Source organism: Schistocerca serialis, chromosome 2, assembly GCF_023864345.2.
Source record: "Schistocerca serialis cubense isolate TAMUIC-IGC-003099 chromosome 2, iqSchSeri2.2, whole genome shotgun sequence".
NCBI classification, from domain to species: Eukaryota; Metazoa; Arthropoda; class Insecta; order Orthoptera; family Acrididae; genus Schistocerca; species Schistocerca serialis.
Genome location: NC_064639.1, coordinates 514,704,965 through 514,715,716, shown reverse-complemented (window position 1 = coordinate 514,715,716; position 10,752 = coordinate 514,704,965). Strand labels below are relative to the sequence as shown.

The following is a 10,752-nucleotide window of genomic DNA, read 5'->3' as shown; positions in this document are numbered from 1 at the left end:
GCGTGTAATAAGAGTAATTTTCAGTGCATTTCAAAGACTAAAGTAGAGAAAGACATGCTTAATTTCGTATTCAGTTACAGTAATGATACAGTGTTTCATTTCTAACAAGCCAGATCAGAGTTATAAGACCATAGTTTGGCAAATTAAAGATCATTCACTCACAGCAGGAAATCTTTTAGTGTAGTGCGTATCCCCACATAATATATCAGAGTGCACAAAGTTAAATTTTCAACTACAGTAACCATTAGTGAGGACTGCATTTTATCTTTCGTGTTTGCAACAATAATCAACATATGGTTTATTTAAAGTGCTGTGCCATATAAACTGTACTATAACCAAAGATTATAAAAGTTCAGTCCATGATTTTATTACTACCAAACAAATGAATAACATTCTTTTACATTCAGTCAAAGTGTATAGAAAAGTCAAAGTGCACAGGGATACGAAACAAGCGAGAAAAACGTTTCTGAAAAAGAGAAGCCAGTTGAAGTCAATTTTAATTTAACTGGCAAGAAGTCTTTTCTGAAAGTATTTTTCTGAAGCGTGACCTTACATGGAAGTGAAACAGACATAGAGAGAGAAAGCTTTTGAAATGTTATGTTACGGAGGAAAGGTCAAGAATAGATAAGTAGGCGGGGTAAACAATAATCGGTACGGAATGGAATCTTGGAGGAGAAGCCTTTGATGATCTCAGGAAGGGATCCGTTGATATGGCACATCCTGATGCGCCAAGGAATTGTTAATGTAAGGAAGGGAGAAGACGGAGTGTGAAAACTGCAGATCAAGGTTTTTAATATACTAAACAGATTCAAATGAGCGTATACTGCGGAAATTATGGAGAGATAAACATACAGACAGAAAAAGAACAGACTAGCGTGAAGAGCGATGCCTCCTAACTACAATTCGTTCATCATAAGAATAAACCTAATGTAAACATTGCATTATGTATTCTTCCGCGTTTGCTGGAACCTCATTGGATTTCAGTTTCATGTGGGACTGCAGCCAAGCTGTCTCGAGTATTGTCAAGTACGACAATACAAGACAACAGCTTTACCGGCGTATTTAACTTCGACAGCACTGGCCGGTCAGCTGGTACAGCTAGCCTTCAGTGACGCGGCCAGCTGCAGCTTACACGTAAAAAGAGATGAACAGGGGAGCAATACAGCTTCGAATGTCATTTATTTCTTAAACAGAATGAAATAATATACTGCAAATCTCCCACAATACGCTTCTTAGTCGACTAGACGAAAACCGCAACACGTTATCGTTTTTAGGTAACATTGTGTTGTAATTAAAAACAAAAATTATGAAAATTCCTGACTTAACCACAGGGTAATTTTTCTGCACAAGCTGTGTGTAACGTAAGGATGTCACCGTATAGTTAAATATTGCAGCCACTGAAGGTATTGCTTACAGTCAGTCGTCCGGTAATCTCTTAGCTCCTTCCTTATCCGAATCCCAGAAATACATTTCAGTTCTGGAAGTGTCGCCTGCTACGTTGATAACGAGCCTATCAACAACAGAATCTACGAAGCCAACCAGGCGCAGCATTTTCTCTTCTTCTTTTATGACGAGCCGTTCTATACCCCACCAGCGTTTGGCAGTGACATGTGAAAAAGTTGCGTGCGTTAGTTCCAGTACGTGTGGCAGCGTAACAGTCTTGTTACTTCTCGTGCCGAATCCCGCAGCTTGGCTCCAGATCAGTTGTGTCTGTTGGGTTCATATTGTAATGGTACAGTAGCAAATGTAAAAATGCAGCATTTGTATGATGGGCTCGATGCTGTGAAAACGATTGTTTTTCATGTTTCTACGATACTTATCTACCTCTGTGGTATAAAATAATGGATATAGTCTAAATAAAGAGGATTTGGTTTTTCATTTTTGCCTTAAAAATTAAGCTGTTATGTTTTCTTAATTTAAACAACTTTTATGAACAATCTTTCATAAGACATCGATAATTAATAATTTGTATTTGAAATGGAAACAGGAATTTCGCGTCCAATATACAATCAGAAACAAGCAGACGTGCATTATTCATAAAAAATGATGACTTTTATAATTACGAGATGTAGGTATTTCGAACTGAACGAGAAAAAAAATGATACTGGGAAAATTTGAACTAATGCACGAATATCCACAAGTGCTTCATACCCAATTGCATTACCGACTCCGCTACACGTTTATTGTGCATTTCTTTTAAAACTGTAGTATATACAGCGCTGAGAAAACTTCAGTGCCGATTACCTCCGTAAATTTATGAAAAACATTAAGAACAGCCTATTTCTCGGCACTTTTAAACCGTGTTCCACGCGCGTGCTTCACTACTGAACAGAAAGCAGCCTCAGCCATTTTCATACTGCATACTGCAATCAGAGCACAACGCTGCAGAGGATGTGACTGTACACGATTTTTGAAATAAAAACTACGTAGCTAAAGCATGATTAAGGAAAACGTTGATGGCTGTTAATACATTTGAATATCTTAAAGTTTCATTTAACGTAACTTAGTAATAAGATATCTAATACATATAAGTAGGACCTACATCCAAGAGCGTAACAACACCAATGTACTTGCGCTAGAGTTTCTGACCAATCTTCGCGTCTTTGTTTGTTTACATCAGGTTTATTCTTACGATGAACGGAGCATAGTGATTGATCTGATGCCCTGTTGTGAAGGTATTCCGCCATACCATCATAATGGTAACTGGAGTAACAAACCGAACAGATTATTCACAGTATAGGTCGGACTCCCCCTTTGTATCACATAAACTATAATATACATCAGTCTTTTTTCTGGATCTAATCCATTTCACACGCGAGATATGGAAATACCAAGTTTATCAAATTTTTTAACCATCTTTTAACTAGACCATAATCGGCAGCATGCATTCCTCTGAAACATTCGAAAGTTAATTTGAAATTCTTTTTACTCTTGTCTTCAGTTACAACACTGACATACTCAGAATTTAATAATTAGCATGAATATATTTTCCATTTATATCAGTACTGGTATAGAGGTTCTTTTCCATTTTTCTGTCGATATAGAGAAAGTGCGCTTCAACATGTTCGACCGTGCTGGCAAAACGTTAGGTTCAGATTTTCCTGGCGTGCTAATGTAGGTTTTTCCTTGACGGGAAGTACATTGAGAATTGATGGACAGTGCTGTTGAGACCTGTGCTGTCTGAGCAAATACCCGTGGGACCCGTGGGACCCCTGCAACAGGATGTGACCGGCAACCTGTTGCTGGGAAGAGTGTTTGTTCTGGCGGAGGAGGGTTTCAAGGGAGAAGAAAGCAATAAGTAGTCTACAAAGGAACATGTTGAAAGAGTAATTGGAGATTTCGTTGAGATCCACATAATCCAGCTTTGCCCTTATGTTCAAAGTAAACACTCTCAAAGGTTTATGTTGAGTTTAACAGTGTTCAGTCTGAATTAACATTGTTTACTGGACCTAAAACTGCGTGTTACATGTAAATATTGCGGAGCGAATCAAACGGATGTACATATGTTTTATAGCGATAGTCATAAACTTCTAAGTGTAGAAGAAGTACAATCTTATCATCTTAACTAATTCGGAATTTAGGAAAACTGTTATAAGCAAGTAATAACTGCGTCATAAGATGAGAATTGAAATTTCCGTTCAAAAAATGGTTCAAATGGCTCTGAGCACTATGAGACTTAACTTCTAAGTTCATCAGTCCCCTAGAACTTAGAACTACTTAAACCTAACTAACCTAAGGACATCACACACATCCATGCCCCAGGCAGGATCCGAACCTGCGAACGTAGTGGTCGCGCGGTTCCAGACTGAAGCGCCAAGAACCGCTCGGCCACCTCAGCCGGCGAAATTTCCGTGCAAACATGTCTAGGACGGCTCAGTGGTACCGACTGACAGCCGTGTCATCCTTAGCCAACAGGTGTTACTAGATGCGGTTATGAAGGGGCGTGCGACCACCACGCTGCTGTACTGGCTGTTGTCAGCTTTCGTCACCGGAGCGACTACTTACAAATTATGTAGCACCTCGATTGCTCCCCGCTTTGCCAACAGCGCTCGGCAGAAGCGGACTGTCGCCCATCCAAGTCCCAGCCAAGCCCAACAGTGCTTAACTTCGATGAGGTGAGGGGAACCGGTGTTACATTGTGGCAAGATAAGGACCCCGGACAAAAGATTACTGACCCCCCAGGAGGCATCACGCCTCTAGCCTCGAAAGCGGCCTCACGTCGGCGGTAGAGCGAGTGCAAACATTTCTTCGGATAAGCCGTATCTTACTACAGCCGCGTTGCACCCGCTATTCCAAATGGTCCCAGATATTTTTTATGGTATTAATTCCATGGTAATGACTGTTCATGAAACCAGGAACGTATCCACGCAGACCCGTGAAGACGACTGTTGTTATCTAGAGAGAGTGGAGTATTCACGGCATACTCATCATGAAGACACAGAAGAAGGGCCAACACTTGGTCACTGAGAACGTTTAAATGATTATCCTGGTTCATGCTCATGCTAAGGCGCGTGAGTCAACGCAATTTACAAAAACCTCCAACGTGAACGACAGCCTACACACACTGCAGGTTAAACGCATCATTGACCCGTCAGTGCTCTCGACGAGTAGAACAGATTCGAAAGCGTGGCTGATCGAACCACATTACGTGCTCCCAGTCAGGTACTGTTCCATTCCTGCGTTGATTGGCCCATTAAAGGCGCCCAGCTTTATGCAGCGGTGATAGCAAAGGCGTTTTGCGAGGTAACCGACTCCTAATGTCCATTGCATGCGGTTTGCTTCGCAATGTTCGTCCGGTAACGCTGAGAGATGCCTGCAGTCACTTGCGGCAGCTATTCCTGTCAGACTGGAAAGCGATTTCCATTAAGGCGTGACATTCGTCTCTGGCTCTTGTCAGTTGGGAAGCCACTTTACATGTCTGCGACTAGTACATTATACCATGTGCACACATTGGACCGTCTGCGTTGCTACACTAACAAATCGGACACTTTCATTCACGATGCGTCATGTTCACGTCCAACGACAATGGTTGATTTCTGCCAATTTATCACGTCTCTGCCCGGGTTTCAGTTCGTTCCATAATTCGCCCGAAAACGACGAATGTGCTGTTTTCAGAAGATGACCAACATATTTTCGGTGTGCTTATAATCAAAGAGATGATTGCTACGCCTGCGAGTACTACATTTCGAACTAAAGGTGCTGGGACGTCGGTGACTTTCTCTGGATATCCCTGCACCAAGGAAGCCGTAACGGGCGCGTCGACACCCTCGCAAAGGACGCAAAGCACTGCGGCCATTTGCTCAACCCTGACTTCAGTGCATCGGACCGCATTCAGAAACGTGAAGAGCGTGTAAAGGGTGGAAAAAAGAGTAGGAAGAAATTTGATCTGTCCCTCGCAGAAGATCGGGTAGTACATCCGGTAGGCAGGACAATAAAGATGCGCTTTTATCCCCGTAAGTTTCTCATTCACCTCCGTGGGAGAAGACTCAGACTCCCCAACTTGCTCACGAAACTCAACACCATAAGGTGATTCAAAATGGCTCTGAGCACTATGCGACTTAACTTCTGAGGTCATCAGTCGCCTAGAACTTAGAACTAATTAAACCTAACTAACCTAAGGACATCACACACACCCATGCCCGAGGCAGGATTCGAACCTGCGACCGTAGCGGTCACTCGGCGCCAGACTGTAGCGCCTAGAACCGCACGGCCACTCCGGCCGGCATAAGGTGATTCAGATGACCCGTCGTTTTCTTGCACGCATACCGCGATCAATAACAGACTAAGAAAATTTAGGTACCAATTTCCCACTAGTATCCGAGTATCATCATTGTCCTCACATCGGAAAATACGGCAACTTACGGATCATCATAGACTTTTTAGAGATTATCGCCTACACGAATATTTTGCAGTCTACTTGTGTGAAGGGGCGCCTGCACCATCTGTCGGACTGCCCGTGAGGTGACAGCGCTGTATCTTCAACTTATGGAAACCATAAAATAACGAGAACCTTATCTAACAGTTTCATTTCACAACTAATTACCGCATGTGTACTATGCTTCACCTGTCTTTCCCTAAACAGTCTAAAGCAAATGCGTTTTTTGCCAGTTACTATGCTTTCTTATGTTATCAACAATAACGTGAAGCTTCCTGGTACATTAAAAGTACACTCCTGAAAATGGAAAAAAGAACACATTGACACCGGTGTGTCAGACCCACCATACTTGCTCCGGACACTGCGAGAGGGCTGTACAAGCAATGATCACACGCACGGCACAGCGGACCCACCAGGAACCGCGGTGTTGGCCGTCGAATGGCGCTAGCTGCGCAGCATTTGTTCACCCGCCGCCGTCAGTGTCAGCCAGTTTGCCGTGGCATACGGAGCTCCATCGCAGTCTTTAACACTGGTAGCATGCCGCGACAACGTGGACGTGAACCGTATGTGCAGTTGACGGACTTTGAGCGAGGGCGTATAGTGGGCATGCGGGAGGCCGGGTGGACGTACCGCCGAATTGCTCAACACGTGGGGCGTGAGGTCTCCACAGTACATCGATGTTGTCGCCAGTGGTCGGCGGAAGGTGCACGTGCCCGTCGACCTGGGACCGGACCGCAGCGACGCACGGATGCACGCCAGTGCCGTAGGGGACCGCACCGCCACTTCCCAGCAAATTAGGGATACTGTTGCTCCTGGGGTATCGGCGAGGACCATTCGCAACCGTCTCCATGAAGCTGGGCTACGGTCCCGCACACCGTTAGGCCGTCTTCCGCTCACGCCCCAACATCGTGCAGCCCGCCTCCAGTGGTGTCGCGACAGGCGTGAATGGAGGGACGAATGGAGACGTGTCGTCTTCAGCGATGAGAGTCGCTTCTGCCTTGGTGCCAATGATGGTCGTATGCGTGTTTGGCGCCGTGCAGGTGAGCGCCACAATCAGGACTGCATACGACCGAGGCACACAGGGCCAACACCCGGCATCATGGTGTGGGGAGCGATCTCCTACACTGGCCGTACACCACTGGTGATCGTCGAGGGGACACTGAATAGTGCACGGTACATCCAAGCCGTCATCGAACCCATCGTTCTACCATTCCTAGACCGGCAAGGGAACTTGCTGTTCCAACAGGACAATGCACGTCCGCATGTATCCCGTGCCACCCAACGTGCTCTAGAAGGTGTAAGTCAACTACCCTGGCCAGCAAGATCTTCGGATCTGTCCCCCATTGAGCATGTTTGGGACTGGATGAAGCGTCGTCTCACGCGGTCTGCACGTCCAGCACGAACGCTGGTCCAACTGAGGCGCCAGGTGGAAATGGCATGGCAAGCCGTTCCACAGGACTACATCCAGCATCTCTACGATCGTCTCCATGGGAGAATAGCAGCCTGCATTGCTGCGAAAGGTGGATATACACTGTACTAGTGCCGACATTGTGCATGCTCTGTTGCCTGTGTCTATGTGCCTGTGGTTCTGTCAGTGTGATCATGTGATGTATCTGACCCCAGGAATGTGTCAATAAAGTTTCCCCTTCCTGGGACAATGAATTCACGGTGTTCTTATTTCAATTTCCAGGAGTGTATGTGCCGTACCGAGACTGAACTCGGAACCTTTACCTGTTGCGGGCAAATGCTCTACCGACTCAGCTACCCAATCACGACTTACACTCTTACTTCCACCAGTAACTCAGTTTCAACCTGCCAAGTAGTTTCATACCAGTGCATACCCTGGTGTAGAGTGAAAATTCATTCTGGAAACAATTATGTGCTCTGTAATTTGTTAAAGATTTCCTTCAACCATCTGAAGTACTCTAACACCGTCTCCCCCCCCCCCCCCCCACCCGCCCACCCACTTGTTCACTGTACTTATTAAACTTTATGTATTGATTTACTGATTGACTGACTTCGCTTCCATACTGAAAAATCAGAAGAATCTACTCTGATGAAACTTAAGTGGATAAACTTTTTACAAGTGATCCCATTAATTTAAACTTTATCTGCCTTGAATGCTGGATTAGGTGGCGATTTTACCATCTCAGTCAGTGTGCTGGAGATGTACTGTGATGACTCACGAAGTATCCAGTGCCGCAACCTAAATCCTCAGACAACAGACTACCGCCCAGAAAATGCGCTAAGTCCATGCTCTCTCTAAATAACTTCACTGCCAACAACAACCAACGTAAAACGTAGCCAATGAGGCGAAGTTCAGAAACGTCTTAATCGGAACAGAGAAAGAGATCTCCAGAAGAACTGTGTGCCAGACACACGCTGAGAACTCCCAGCTAAGAGGCGAAGTGCAAAATCGTCTTAAACGAACAGCAAAGTTCTCTTCTCCAGCTACCGCCTGTAACAGAAGTTCTATCTAGCCCAAGGGCTCTGACAGAAGTCTGAACAGATCGGTCTCTCACGCAGAAGACTGCCCAGCTCGGTGGCTCAGACTGCCCTCTCCTCTCAAAACTGCAGGCTCTCCAGCCGCCTCTGGTTAGCAAGCAAGCACCATCCAAACAGGTCCTGAAGACCCAACAGTACCGACCGGCCGCCGTGCCATCGTCAGCCCTTGGGCGTTACCGTATGCAGATATGGAGGGTTATGTGGTCAGCACACTGCTCTCCCAGCTGTTGTCAGTTTTCGTGAGCAGTGCCGCTACTCCTCAATCAAGTAACAATTGGCCTCAAAAGGGCTGAGCGCACCCCGCTTACCAACAGCACTCGGCAGACCCAGACGGTGACCCATCCAAGTGCTAGACAAGCCCAGCAGCGGTTAACTTTGGCGATCTGACGGGAACCGGTGTTACCACTGCGGCAAGGCTGTTGGCCACCTCTGCTTACCTCTCTCCTAAGTAAGAGCGGGTGAATCCTTGTTTTAGTGTGCTCTCTTCGTATTCCCTCTCTCCTCACTCTAAAAAGCTCTGGCCAACCACAAACTCAAGTTTCGTTTCCGCCGTTGAACCTTCTTGAACAAATTTCCTCTCCCATTGCGTAATACAAATCTACCAATAGCAAACGTCCACATTAAAAATGTTGTCTCCTTCCTAATAGATGGTGGCACCCTCCCTTTCCCCAACGCATTCCAGGCAGCTTCTGCATTGTTCACAAATTTGCCAGCCATCATTGTACGCCGCCTACTTCCAGTCGCAACTTCGTGAATGCTATCGCCAGCCACACCTCGGGGATCGGCGTGCTGCTGTTGCATCTCCAGACCCCCCCCCACCCCTCAGTGGGACGCGCAGCCGCAAAATAGGAAATAGGGCATTTGTTCGCCCAGCCGTCGGCGGACTCCCCCGCTGTCTCTCCTGTTTGCCCGCTTCTGGCTGTCCTCGGGCCAAGATGCCGCTGTTTCTCTACCGAGCTTCCGAGCTTTTCCAAGCAACACTAGATTTATGACCGTTCATCCAATATGCAAGTGAGATTCGATTGATTAGTGCCTAGGTGTACTTGTCGATGTCAGTAAAGTTCTGTACTCGTAATAAAACGGCCCAGCTCCTATCAAATGATATCAAAACCCAATCTAATACCATGTCGTTTGGTGCTTCGATAGCATTATAAGGTGCAAAACTTTGTCACCTTACGGTATCATATATGAGGAGTATTTAAAGATTTTAACCATTTTATTAATTATTTAATTTTCTGCCTTCATTGCGTTCACAGATGGGTTTTGTTGTTGTTGTGGTCTTCACTCCTGAGACTGGTTTGATACAGCTCTCCATGCTACTCTATCCTGTGCAAGCTTCTTCATCTCCCAGTACCTACTGCAACCTACATCCTTCTGAATCTGCTTAGTGTATTCATCTCTTGGTCTCCCTCTACGATTTTTACCCTCCACGCTCCCCTCCAATGCTAAATTTGTGATCCCTTGATGCCTCAAAACATGTCCTACCAACCGATCCCTTCTTCTAGTCAAGTTGTGCCACAAACTTCTCTTCTCCCCAGTCCTATTCAATACCTCCTCATTAGTTACGTGATCTACCCACCTTATCTTCAGCATTCTTCTGTAGCACCACATTTCGAAAGCTTCTATTCTCTTCTTGTCCAAACTAATTATCGTCCATGTTTCACTTCCATACATGGCTACACTCCATACAAATATTTTCAGAAACGACTTCCTGACACTTAAATCTATACTCGATGTTAACCAATTTCTCTTCTTCAGAAACGATTTCCTTGCCATTACCAGTCTACATTTTATATCCTCTCTACTTCGACCATCATCACTTATTTTACTCCCTAAGTAGCAAAATTCCTTTACTACTTTAAGTGTCTCATTTCCTAATCTAATTCCCTCAGCATCACCCGACTTAATTCGACTACATTCCATTATCCTTGTTTTGCTTTTGTTGATGTTCATCTTATATCCTCCTTTCAAGACACTGTCCATTCCGTTCAACTGCTCTTCCAAGTCTTTTGCTGTCTCTGACAGAATTACAATGTCATCGGCGAACCTCAAAGTTTTTACTTCTTCTCCATGAATTTTAATACCTACTCCGAATTTTTCTTTTGTTTCCTTTACTGCTTGCTCAATATACAGATTGAATAACATCGGGGACAGGCTACAACCCTGAATGCTAATTCGAACATATTTGTTCATTTTCAAACCATTACCTACTTAAGAGTATATAAAATGTAAAACACAAATTATTAAAGCGTATAAACAGTTTTTTCTTCTTTTTTTTTGCCGCTCTGTGTGTACAAAGAACAATGAATCGTTTCGATGCTGTAACATACCTGAGTCGTTCTGACCTCATTATTGAAATAATATCATAGAAT

The 10,752-nt window shown here is 44.9% G+C and overlaps 1 pseudogene; it reads right to left on the bottom strand.

Annotated features, from left to right (window-relative positions):
• Positions 1-8,685: 8,685 nt before the first annotated feature.
• Positions 8,686-8,804, bottom strand: LOC126459634 (5S ribosomal RNA; annotated as a pseudogene).
• Between the last annotated feature and the right edge of the window lie 1,948 nt (positions 8,805-10,752).